Below are 13,777 nucleotides of genomic sequence, written 5' to 3' on the forward strand. Positions count from 1 at the left end.
ATATGCATTTTGTGTGTGAAAGGTACTCATAAGCAACATTTTTATTGGTGGTCATAATACAAGATTAATCTCTAACAGAGCCTATTGTGTCCTGTTACTCAAGAATTACAAACAGTAGAATTTGAACCTAGAAGAATGATGTATTTGGGCTATCTTCGGTTGTGTGCATGGTTCTACTCTGACTAATGAGTACTGTGCAGTTCTGAGGACTGAAATGAATATTTCTTGCCACTAGTTGTGAATATACAGTACGAACAAGTCAATGGGTTGCGTAACAGTCGAGAAGGCTCTAACCACCCACAAAATCAAATAAGCATTTTGGAATTCATAGTTGATCTGTAATCTGCTTTGAAGTCTATGACTAGCCATTGCCGGGCCTGCTGATACAAGGCCTTGGTTAAGAGCACCAATCTGTGATTATACAACCATTTCCCAGGGATTATCAAAGATCATTTCACACAGTAACCAACAAAGGTGTGAGAGCAAAAAATTAACTACCAAGTAGTTCAATGGCACAAACCTAGAGTTCCAAAAACACTACGGCATGTTTGAAAACAGCATATACACTTGTCTACTTGGTAATGTCAGTGATAAATATTACAATTTTTAAATAATATTATACCATTACATAATTATTTAGCTAATTTTACGATTTAACAAATTCACTTACTTGAAGAATTCCGAACTCTTTTAGGCATCTGCATGAATTTAGAACTTTACTTGTAGCTGTCAATTTTATTAGATTATACTAACTGAGTAAATGTGTTTGCAATCAACACACTACAAGCACGTAACTGAAAATGAGCACTAAGATGAATAGTGGGAATTGGCGACAATCAGCTGATGTGACTACAACACTGGAACAAACATAAATTCAATACCAGGATATATTCTTTTTTTACAGTTACAATAATGTGGAAGTTTTATTTGAAACCTATGGTATCTAAGATGTAGCACTACTGATCTGAACATTTTGTTTCTACAACACATTATCTGCTTTGGCATCCACAAATGGAGGAATCTGACTTAACACACAAGAGAACAGAAAAGATCATAAATAAAAAGAATCTAACCAAATAAATAACTTCAAACTGTCATTTCTGAGTTATCGCACTACTGAACTCAGACATCATTATATTGATAACTGAACCTAATTATGTTAAAATGAAATTATTATATTGTTTACAATGCACATAAAACCTAACAATTTTGAATTTGTAGATTTATTATATAATCTGCAAACACGGCTTTTTCAGCATGTCACTGTTCGTACGAACATACAAAATTACTGAGAATATCTGGAGGTAATAATTGCAAACAGCATTTCAGATGACAAGAATGTGGAGAATGAATGATGCTATGACAGCGAAAGAAAGAACACATTTTTCATAGATGCTTAAAGGTACTGTAAACAAATACACTTCAAAAATATCTGGTTTATCAAATATTACTTAGTAGATATATATTCAATAAAACTACATGACAGAACACAAAATATGATCTTGAAGTTTCTGAATATTTTAGAAAATTTTAACCAATAGAATTTTAAGATATTAGTGTTTTAAGTGTAACCTTGTAAAGAAAGGAATAAAATGAAGAAAATGGCCACTTTTGTAGAAAAAACAACTACTACTGAACACAACCATGAATAGGAACTGATTCCATACAGTATACGATTTATAATATATGTACTTTGTTTCTTCTTTGATGTATGGCAACAGCTGATCATCAGTATGTTCTTCTATGAATATTTCCTCCTTAATATCTTTGGACGGCTATAAGTAAGAAATAAGATAAGTAGAATAAAGAAGTAAGGGAATAAAAATATATAGGCCTAAGCAAGAAACAGATGAGAAAATAAATTTCATAGTGGCAAAGAAGAGTATAATTATCTCATATTTTAAAAATCTAAGAGTGGAAAATAGGAAGAATCAAATCAAAATCATTTTGAAAGCAAATGGTACACAAAAATAGATTATTATCAAGTGCTGAATGTTAAATGAACAGAGTAGAAGACAATTACCTAAAACAGTGTTATACAATTTACACTATTTTTTTCTATTAAACACACAGCTCACCCTTAATAAATTTACATTATTTACAAAATTCTACTCATAATATCTTCTGTATTTACAAACATAATGAACTCATACACTACATGTGGAATTACTTCAAATAACACTATACAACTGCTATTAGATTAAAATTTCCATTGTATTTATTTACTATTTTGCCTTTTTCTAACCTAACTTGCATAATGACCTGCTTCGTCTTAATCTGAGTCCCTTTTTCCACTGCTTTTCAGACAACTGATAAGACAGATAAAAATGTGAAAAGGAACACACTGTAGGATATAAGTAGACAAGGTAGCAATAGCAGAGGAGGAAAATTTATAGTATGAAAATTTAAAATTGCCCACATATTTGTGAATTTTCATCAGAGTATATGAACACATACACGAGGGGATGGGCGCACTTCCGCTATGTGCACATGTAAAATTTAAGGAAAATAAATAATATTAATAACCATAATCATAATAATAATCATTACAAAACCAGCTCCAAATAATTACCCTATACCATTCCTTGCTTCCCTTTCTGTTGATGCCTATTTCCACACTGACTAGCTATTTCCTTTATCGTTTTATATTCACATTTCCCTTTTCCCATCTCATCTCTTTCTTCATTTCCATTTTCCTATATACTTCCTTTCCCAACACACTCCACTGTAATATAAAATAATCCCACATTATTCCTAAAACTTCCTCAATAAGTAGGCAAAGTTTAAATCATTACAACTGAAATATCCATCACCCCTCTCTGTACATCACATTAAGATCGATCAATCAATCAATCAATCAATCAATCAATCAATCAATCAATCAATCAATCAATCAATCAATCAATCAATCAATCAACAGCATTTGGGGATGTAATTTTTTATGTAGAAAAAGATTGTGTAAATTTACGAAAAACTCCCTTGGTAAATTATACCAATCACTAAATCATTTTCCTACAAGTGAATATTTGCCAAAATTTGTCCCCTTGAATTCCGACTTATTTTCACGTTTTGACTTTCTTACATTTAAAGAACATGATTGATATTTGTTGATCAACTAATGTCATTCCAAGCCATCTCTCCAAGGACATCTCAAATATACCCCTTAATCAAACAGATCGTCTCTTTCTCCAAATTTTCCCAGCTGAAACTTTGCAACATCTCTTTAACACAACTCTTTTGTGAGATATCACCCGGAAGAAATGGAGCTGTTTCTGTGGATTATTTCCAGTTCTCTAATAAAGTAATACTGGTGACAATCTCATACTCTCATTGCGGCCTTGCTGGAGATTTGTATGCCCTCTCTTTTACAACCCCTAAAATAACCTCAAAATCATGATAAGAGATCTGTAAATTTTATTTTCAATATTGTTTATGAGAGTGCCACACTGAAGACCTATCCTTATTACAAATACCGAGGTACCGGTACTTACAGAGATCCCCATGAGGAACTTTCACCTAATGAGCACAATAATTAAACCAGAGACGACTCTTTCTATTTTTGAAACACACAACCTGGCTTTTCACCACGTTTCCATCATAATAATGCCCGATGTCCATCTTACGATATTATCAAGGTCTTTTTGCAGTCACTCACAATCCTGAAATGATTTATTACAAAGAGCCTTATCTCTGATTTCAGTTTATTATTCATATTGTTTATATATATATATATATATATATATATATATATATATATATCAGAAAAAGGTCTCATAATACTTGCCTGTGGGACCCAATCCCAGAATTATTACAGGATCAAATAAAGCTTTACCTACTCTAATTCTCAGTGTTCTATTTTCTAGACATACACAAAATGTGGCCTAATTATTAGAGTACAAAAGATATTTCTACCCTTATGTAAATTACCAATGATTTGTAGCCTAATCCTTGAATATGTTTGGTGGTAAAATTACCTCTTGGGATATCCCTGCCCTCCATAATGAATATTTTTCACTTAGTTGCTACAGTGAGAATCAGAAAGTAATTTCATTATTCAGATGGTTCTGTGTCAATTTTGTTAGTGCTCATGTTCTGTTGTTTATCGTCTATATCTGCATATTGTTGCTGTATGGAAGTAAATAATGTGACCTATTGTTAATACTGTGCAGTCTGTAAGTTACATGCATTATTGATACTATTCACGAGTTCAGTTGAAAATTTTCACGAGTAGTAGAACTGTCAAATTTTGAGATTATGGGGAGATGACAGGACCTTTCACCAAGAAAGATGGATACTGTCAGAGAGCTACTTGTTGAGAAACGTTATTCACAGCAAGAGATAGCTCCTAGATTGTAAATATCACATCAATCTGTTAGGAGAATTAAACAATGTGGAGACAAGAGGAAGGCAAAATATCACCAACGTGTTGGAAACCGTGGACAAAAGAAGAAACTAACTGCAATGAGTAAGCAAATACTGATTAATTTGTCAGTAAACAATCGCAAAGCTAGTAGTTCGGATTGACGTCATTCGAATCAGCCAGGACTGTGAGACGAGAGCGGTTTAATGCTGGAAAGAAAGCCAAAAGTTGTTGAAGAATAGCAAAGATTACTCCTGCTATGGCTGCAAAGAGGTTCTAGTAGAACAAGAATCTCCAGAATTGGTCATCTAATGACTGGTAAAAGGCAAATCCATGACAGTAACTGTAATTCCTAAATTATTATTCATTAATCCATTTTAACCCAATCTAACCGATGTAACCATACAGTACAGTACAGGCAAGTATAAAATATTCTTTAAAAGTATACAGTTAATTGCATTTAATGCTAGGCTTAGTTCTTTTATTTATTTCAGGTTTGTTATAGTGACGAATCGGTATACACTGTCAAAGAAGAGTCAAGTCAATATATCAGAAGAAAAGTCAGTACGTCCGATTGTGTGAAGCAGGGAGTGAGGCATCACACTTCAGTGATGATCTGGACGGTGTTTTCTTGGCACGGCTGTGGATGATACATTTTAGAAGGAACTATGAGATGTGAACAGTATAGTATTAAGAACCCGTCTGCTTCCTCAGGTGCATGAGTGGTTTGGCCTAAGTGAATTTATTTTTTCCTAGCCACAAAGCAAAAAAAAGTAATGGAATTTTTAAAGGAAAACAATGTAAAAGTGCTTGTTTCACCTAGAAACAGTCGAGACATGAACCACATAGAAAATCTTTGGCGACAGCAAGGAAAAAATCTGAAAAACAAATGTAAGGGCACAAATTGGCTTGTTCAGATCTGGTTTCATGATGACGATTTAAAGAGCCAGTGTAAAATACTGATTCAGTGTATGCCATGTCAAATCAAGTGGCTCATTAAAGCTAAGGGCATGCATACCAAGTACTGAAGTCACAAACTTAAATATTGGTAACATCCGATGTGCTCAATTCTAAATTTTTGAATGTTTACTTTGATAATTTATCCACATCTATATAGCCACCCATTTAGTCACTATTTTATCTAGCTCAACTGCACTCATTTTTGTAAATAGTGTCCCAAGATCTATCCTACCAAAAGTGTTAGATATGTCAATCATGATTCATTTGATGACCTGAACCTAATATATCTTGCTGGAATCTACAAGATGAGCTTCAGTGGAATAATGTTTCCTAAACATTAACTACCTTCTATCGAACCAGTTAGAAATTTTGTAAATGTGTATAATATAATCGGGAAGAATGCATTCCAAGAGATTGCATGCAACACCAGTCAAGATGAGTAGTGTGTAATCATTGGCTTTAAATTTATCACATTTCCCTTATACACAGGATGCAACTACACAAATTCTTCATTCATCTGGTATACCTGCTTCATACATGCACTAATCAATTAAGGACTACAGATCTGGTTCTATATCTCAACGAACTGACATTCGTATATACAACGAACTGACTTTTGTATATGACCAGAAATGTTACCAACCCCAGCAGAATTTCTTGTTTTAAATTTTTGTATCTTATTAATAATGTCTATTTTTTATTGTAGATCCATGTAGATTGCAAAGTAATTTCAAAAGATTGGTTGAAATTGTCAACTGCATCAGGTACTGAAAAAGGACATGACCATACCATTGGCGACATCCTACGCCTCACAAGTGACGGGTGTGACATTATTTAATTCCTCACTTACTGTCAGTCATTTCCTTCTTTCGTACCTGGTATCATTCTGTAAATGTAAGGGGAGTTTCGAAATATTTGACTCAACCTCTGCTATGGTATTGATCACATCACTTTCTTTTTGTGTGCTGGGCCAATTATGCATTAATCCTTTGATTAACAGGTCAATTTATTTTTCTGAGACCTTTGTGTTCATCATATTTGGGACATTTGTGCTTGAAGTTAGCTACAGCTTGAATGTTGAAATCGACTACTGAGAGACGTGTGGTGAAGAATTTTTAAGATTAGAGAAAAAAGGGTTAAATTTGACGAAAAATGCTCCGTATAGATTTACCATCATAGATTTACTTACCCACTCAACTTTTCTGGTGTGAACTAGTTACCTTTGCAGCACCAGAACGAATGACACTTGCACTTCTTGTATTGTATCTGTGTAGAAAAGAGGGAAGGGGGTGTGGCGGAAGGGAGGAGAAGGGCGGAGCATTGAGCTTATGTGTTGTTGGCTGTAGGCTGAACATTTACTGTGATAACGGCACAAACTTCTTCGGAGCAGCTAAGGAAATAAAGGCATTTCTGCAAAACAACCCTCAGAAAATCAACTCTTCACACAACTGCACGCATGGGACTGAAATGGCATTTCATCCCTCCTACAGCACCGCACTTTGGTGGAATCTGGGAAGCAGCTGTCAAGAGTCTGATATATCACCACAGACAGGTGGTGGATTCTTATCACTTCACCAACAAAGAATGAACCACTCTTACAACACATACTCTCATCCTCTCACCTTTTGACACTTCTTACCGTACTACATCCCATTTCGTTATAGGAGAGCCAATTACTACACTCCCTGATCATGATTATACTTCCTGTCCCATCACAACCTTGCCCACATGGCTATATATTCAGCAGCTATCCCAGAGCTCCTGGAAGAGATGGTCAAATGAATATCTCAAGAAATGGGCCATGAAATACCCCACAGCAACATAGTCGTACTGACAGAGGATGATACACATGCAATGAAGTGGACTATGGCAATGATCAAATGTGTATCCTGGTAGTGACGAATTCACTCATGTAACGAATGTTCAGGTGAGTAACGGTGAACTTACAAGGCTTATTCACAAACACTATCCCTTACAAAGTGTGAAACAGGAAGGCAAAATTACTCTGGAATGGTTTATTTATTCATTCCATGTTTAAGTAACGTATTAAGTCACAATGGACTAGTAACACCAGAGACCACATCAGGAAGAATAAGAATGTTTTTCACTTGCCATGAGATGGCTACAACGCGTGTAGTATATGAGCGAATGCTCACAGCAAGCAAGCATATCACCTGCAACTTGTATTTACAAATAATTGTATTATCCAGAAATCACTAATTAATATAATCAATAAGATTACAAAGGTGTATTATTTTGAAGCAACTAGTAAAATATTCTGTAATAGTATCAAAGGAATGTATCTTATAGCTACTTGGTGTTCGAAAATATTTACGAAATCAAAAGTATTAATAAGAATGATACCAGCTCCCAAATGATATACAGTATAGGTCTTTGGAGCAATCCTAACTGCTGCGCAATTCACCACACAAGATCGTAGAAGAACATGAAGGAAAAATGAAAATTAGGTAAGTAAACAGCCAATCTCATAAAAAAGTACATTTTCCATAGGACTATCAATCGTGTGCACTCAGATGAAGGGTCAAACACTGATATCTGTTGAGCCATTTTCTAACTATTATCATTAACTAATGATGGCTTATCAAATTTGTACATTACCTCAAGAGAGTTTTCCTGCATTGACCCTGCCTCTGTTAATTCTGATTTTACTTCTTCTTTCAGAGCTATCACTTGTGATACATGTTCAATAATTTCCTGTGGAAAATGAGATAATATTAGGTATGCTCATAACACATATCTACAAATAAAGTCATCAACAAATAAGCATGATAATTCATTAATTGCTAGAATTACAGTTCCTTTCAAAATTTCACTAATGTTTAAGGAAGATTTCTACAATCAGAGGATTGTTATAACCAAAGGCTGTACTGAGAATGGTGTTACTATTCTCGCTCACTAATTATTGCAGAGGAAGGATGAGAGTGAGAACAAAATATAAAATGTGAAACATTTCCTAGCCACACCAGAAGATATACTACCAGGAATGGAATTGGGACTGTCTCGCACAGTATTTGGAAAGAAGCAGCTATAGCAGCTATCGTATGAAATGTATTCATATGTACAATCATATCAATCAAATCTTAAAGGTTGTTCGAACCAATTACAAGTGTCACAACTGTTCTAAATCACTATTTTGTTCTCAGCATAGAGTTTGTTTACAGACAGATTAAAATACCTTGAAATATCGGAATAACATTCTCTACTCGGGTCTTGCCAAGCTCACAGGGACTACATAAAGCATTAAGAAAGTTCTGTTTCAAACAGCATATTTCAGTGCTTCCAAGTGTAAAATAAAAAAATAAACATGAAACGAGCAACCATATCAGTCATATACCAGTGAAAGGTGTGATGTAGCCCAAACACAAAGCAACCACAAATGAAATATTTCACTGCTACAATCATGTTATGTAGTGTTCTCTGAAGAACTGTGGGATGAGGACACTGTCAGTGGAGAGTATGCAGTGGTGGAGGGTACATCTGCAGTTTCTGAAGATCTTTTATGATTTACTACGAGACCTTTAAATTTCTAACCTGGACTCATAAAACCTTGTCAGCACTAAAGGGGGAGGGAATGTGATCAATAGCTTATGTTCTAGTATAAGTTAACCTACTAATAAAAGTGAATTAAAGAATAAAATTCTAGAATATACTGACCTAACCCATTCATGACAGAACTGACTTAACCATTCAATATAAAAGAGTAGCTGAACTAAGAAATGGATGGAAGGGATGCAAAAAAAGGAGAGGGAAATAAGGACAAACAGGAGAGAAAAATTTTTGTTTAATGTGCCTTAAGTCCTCAATGTGTCAGAGCCAACTAAGGAGGGGCATATTAAAGAAAATTACCTCAGAAATCATGTATTCTAGAGCCCTTATACATGATTCTCTATATAACATAGAGTCTGACCTTTATTTGTGGAATATAATGAGCTAATCAATATTCTCCTATTCTAAATGGATTCAATGTCTAAACAAAATACTTATTTTGAGATAACGTACATTCAGATTTTGAGCTATTCTATCTCTCCTATGCTATAGGCAAATCTGCTCTTTCCTTAACACACACATCTTCCAGCACATTGTGGATGTGAGGGTAACCTAGAGTAATCACATCAGTGTTGACATTTTGTTTAGCAGACTGGTGTATCCAGTCTCAAAATCACTCACGAAAGATTTGTGATTGAACTTCTTCTACACTAACTATGATAGGAGTAATAATTTTAAGCATGTGGTTCTAATGGTGGTACAGTAGTGTTGGAAGATATTAGTTAAGAAAAGTACAATGGGCCAACCAGCCTCTAGTATACTCAGAGGGGAAAACAGAAGAGGTACAACCCCTAAACCAAAGTAATTTCGATACTTACGGAAAAAAGTATAAACTAATCCAACCCCAACCTTAACATACTCGCTAATAAGTTTCCGATATTGGCATATATTTCTTTAACATAATTCTCATATCTGTACAAGTTTGAAGCAGTAGCATTATAAGAAATATTAAACTTAGAGTTTTTAATCAGGGGTGTGCTCATATGCCAGGTTCAAGTCTGACATAACAAGAAATACCAAAGGTAGAGATCTTGAACAACAGTACATTCACATCTTGGATAAGTTCAGACATCATTCTCTTCTGTAGTGCCTGTAAATTAGAACTCAAAAAGCACATATGTATTCTGAGAATAGCGTTCATTAATTGCAGAATTTTAGCTTTAAGCAACTATTGAGCACTATCTCATCTGTAAATTAACAGTTCACAGTGTTTGCAATAGATTGTCACTGTCAGGTCTCAGTTATTCATTGAACATCTCTCTCCACACTGTCAAGGTTTTCAAAGACTCTGAGGTGCCAGAATGAGGTGCAGGAATTCACTTTCATGCCAGTAAAACTACAGACATATGCTGAGATAATTCAGCTTCTTCAATTATCTCTACACTGACCCTGAATCATACTCACTGACATGAAATTAGCATGTCATCAGTTTACTCCCTGAGTTACAAGCCATTGAACTGAAAACCATACACACAGAATATTGCAATGGACTGTGATTAGAGTAGCAACAGAAAGAGAAAGGAAAGATGATGAAAATATCTTGCATCTTCTCAAAACATTTCCACTTCATCTCTGCATTCATCAGGGTGTTAGATTTAGATGAACTATACTCTCAGTAAATTTCCAAGGCAGAATTTTACTACATGCTTACCCAACAAATGTGTCCTTGTAAAGAAGTTTGAATGATGCAAATCTTACTTAGAATTTCTTTTGGAGGAAAAATGTTCTCATTGAGAGCCAGGGACCTACTGGCCATAACCTAATTCAATCTAGCACCCAAACATTTTCCAGCACTTCAGCAACTACTAGCACTGCAATTGGCTGATATTATAGGAAATGATGTCAATACCACAAAGTTTTAATTATCAAACCATGCAGAATAAATAAATGACCACACACCCTCCAGAAATCCATTTCAATAACCAAGAGAGGTAATAAATTAACAACAACAGTCAGTCAATGGATATTTAACACATGAAATGCCCTGACGCCTCAATCTTGAGACATTGCTAATCACAACTTTGTCACTAGCTGGACTCAACCAAGGCTCCTTCAACATCAAGCCTACACCACTGATTCAACTATATGCCTAGTAAATGCTAGTGGACAACTATCCACACGGCAGCCCTTATCTGGTGGCTTATACCACCAGAACCCCTTTCCTTGTCCCATGAATGATGTTTCTGTCACTAGTTTGACCCATAGATGTACATCAATACTGTGGTTTGTAATTCCTAAGCGTTGGCAGCTTTGTGTAGCGTGCTGTAGCATACTCCCAGAAAAAGAAACAAAACAGAGTCATACTATGCATACACGCTCATGCAGCAAAAGGTGACTGCTGGTGTTAATATTGAGGAAGCACGTAGAAAATTATGCCCCTGCCAAACTTATTCAGCTACTAAGGGCTAATTATTGACCTCTATAAAGTTATCTGGAATGAGACTTACAAGTGAAGCAGTTGCTGTTCCTTCAAGCCAGGCTGGTTCCTCTTTTTTATCTTTACTTCCAGGTCCATTTCACACTGCAACAGAAGTAGTTAGAAGGTACTGGGATCGTTGATTACTTCCAATGACCTTACACCGAAATGTAAGCCAGAAAAATATATTACCTTATTGTTGTCATTGCTACTTTTGTTATTTGTCAACAGACTAAGCAACAAGCTTGTAATTTTATATGAACGTCAATATTATGTTCATACCAAAAAACTCGAAATTTTACATGACTTCTAATACAGTGATCATTTCCATAGGAAATACAATTTAACATATCTGGCAATATCAAGGTCCCCCTAGTTTTACATGACAAGTTATATCATATTAATAGCTATAAAACATACAGTTTCATACGGAACTGAAAGCGCAACAAGAAGGCATTTCATGTTAAGAATTCAACGTACACATCTTGTGATCGAAAAGCACAAAACTTCTTGAATTTTCAGTGACTATTCCATTTGCTGACTCACTATCTCTTTATTTGAGACATGTTCTACCCATCTGATCTTCAGCAACTTCTGATAAGACGGCATTTCAAAGGCTTGAACTCTGTTTTTCTCGGCACTAGTTATTAACTAGGGTTTCACTTCCATTCGGTGTCGTACTCCATACTCAGTATAAACATAATTTTTAGGTTTTTCAATCTGTTGAACCTAAAGAACATGATGGAGAACAGATGGGAGTTTAGGCAGGAGTTAGTGATGATATATATCGATACTGAGAAGGCATATGCCAGTGTACCACAACAAGTAGTCTTGGATGCATTGATAAAAGAAAAGGCAGAGAGAGGAGAAGAACCTGTTATAAAAGCCATAAACGAAAAGTGAGTACGTTTTATGAAGACTATGATAGGACAAACAAACTAGTTCAAAGTAGAAACAGGACTTCAACAAGTAGTATCTGCGCACTTTTTAGCTATATATTTACACCCTAGTGCTGAAGCGGTCGACCTCGGCAATCTTCGAGATTCGTACTGCCAATCTTTGAACCACAAACTATGAATCGCTTATGCGTACACTTTACATACTAGTACTCTTGTTATTTACACAGCAAAGCCAAATGATAGAATCCACTCTAGGAATATGATTCGCATTGACAAATGTTATATAATGTTATATAATGTGTGTGCGAGACACAGTTGTTGGCTTAAAATAACAAAGGTTTAGAAAATTATATCGATCGATCAGATCATCGATTCAATTCAGATTTCATTTCCATTCAGTTGGCAGTACTAACAGAACCGGGAGTGCTCCCTCCTTATTCCTCAAACCCGTACACAGATCCATCACTAAAAAGTGCGCAGTTAGTATGTGTATTATCCCCTCCACACTTCATTGCAACCATGGATGAAATCCACAAGAGTATACAACAAACAATGGGAACCAAGGAGGCAAAGACCTTACTCTTTGCAGATGACATAGTAATATGGGGAGAAGTTGAAATGGAAGTACAAGAACAAGATACTGTATGAAATCACGAGACAGATGAATATGGAATGAAAATAAGTGTGGAAAAGTGTACGATAGTAGGGGTGACGAGAAGTAATAGAGAAGGAAGAGGGAATATTGAAAGAAATGGAAGACCATTAGAAGATTTGGAAAGGTTCAAGTATACGGGGAGAATAATTGCAGAAGATGGGAAAATAAATTAAGAAATTAGAAAGAGAATTGAACAAGCCTATGGGTTTTACCAACGTGTGAGAAGTATAGAGTATAACTGGGACGTCCCAAAATAATCCAAGAAAATTTTGCATCCTATGTACTACACACCAATTTTGACATATGCTTCAGGCATATGGACAACAACAAAACATGATGAAAGCAGAATGCAAGAGGCCAAAATGATATTCCTTGGAGAAGTAAAAGGGAGGACATGAAAGGATAAATTCAGAAACATAAAAATGCAGGAGTAAATTGGATTCCCTAAACTGAAAGGCAATATAGAGACCAGTAACCTGAAATGGTATGAACACATGATGAGAATGGAAGAGGATAGACTTCCAAAGTATTTACAGAGAAAGTCATAGGAGAAAGACATTGGGGAATGCCCAGAATGGCGTGAATGGATATGGTGAAAGAGAGTACAGAGAAGAGTGGAGTAAAAGTAGAAAAATTATTCGAGGAAGGAAGGGAGTGGTGGAGAGAGAAAAGCTGAGGAACATACCTGCCAACTTTCTAAAAGAGAAATCCGGAAGATTCTTAAGCGGAAAATCTTTAACACGCGCATGCGTAACAGTCTTCATACATAATGAAAAAGGGCAGCAAGGAGGGGGGAGAGATTATAAACAATACTAATACAAGTCAAATACAATCGAACCTCGATTCATCGTTCCCTGAATTGTCGTTTTCCCGTATTCATCGTTGAATTTATTCGGTCCAAAAATGTTCCATATAAACCA

The 13,777-nt window shown here is 35.4% G+C and overlaps 1 long non-coding RNA gene across 3 annotated transcripts in view; it reads right to left on the reverse strand.

Annotated features, from left to right (window-relative positions):
• Positions 1-765: 765 nt before the first annotated feature.
• LOC136882070 (uncharacterized) overlaps positions 766-13,777 on the reverse strand; it is a 48,123-nt gene continuing 35,111 nt past the window's right edge. For all 3 annotated transcript variants that reach the window (XR_010861081.2, XR_010861080.2, XR_010861079.2), the window contains exons 2-4: positions 11,335-11,408; positions 7,940-8,035; positions 766-1,775 (exon numbers count right to left, since the gene is read on the reverse strand). This is a non-coding gene — a long non-coding RNA (uncharacterized lncRNA). The remainder of the gene's footprint in view (positions 1,776-7,939; positions 8,036-11,334; positions 11,409-13,777) is intronic.

This window comes from Anabrus simplex, chromosome 10 (assembly GCF_040414725.1).
Source record: "Anabrus simplex isolate iqAnaSimp1 chromosome 10, ASM4041472v1, whole genome shotgun sequence".
NCBI classification, from domain to species: Eukaryota; Metazoa; Arthropoda; class Insecta; order Orthoptera; family Tettigoniidae; genus Anabrus; species Anabrus simplex.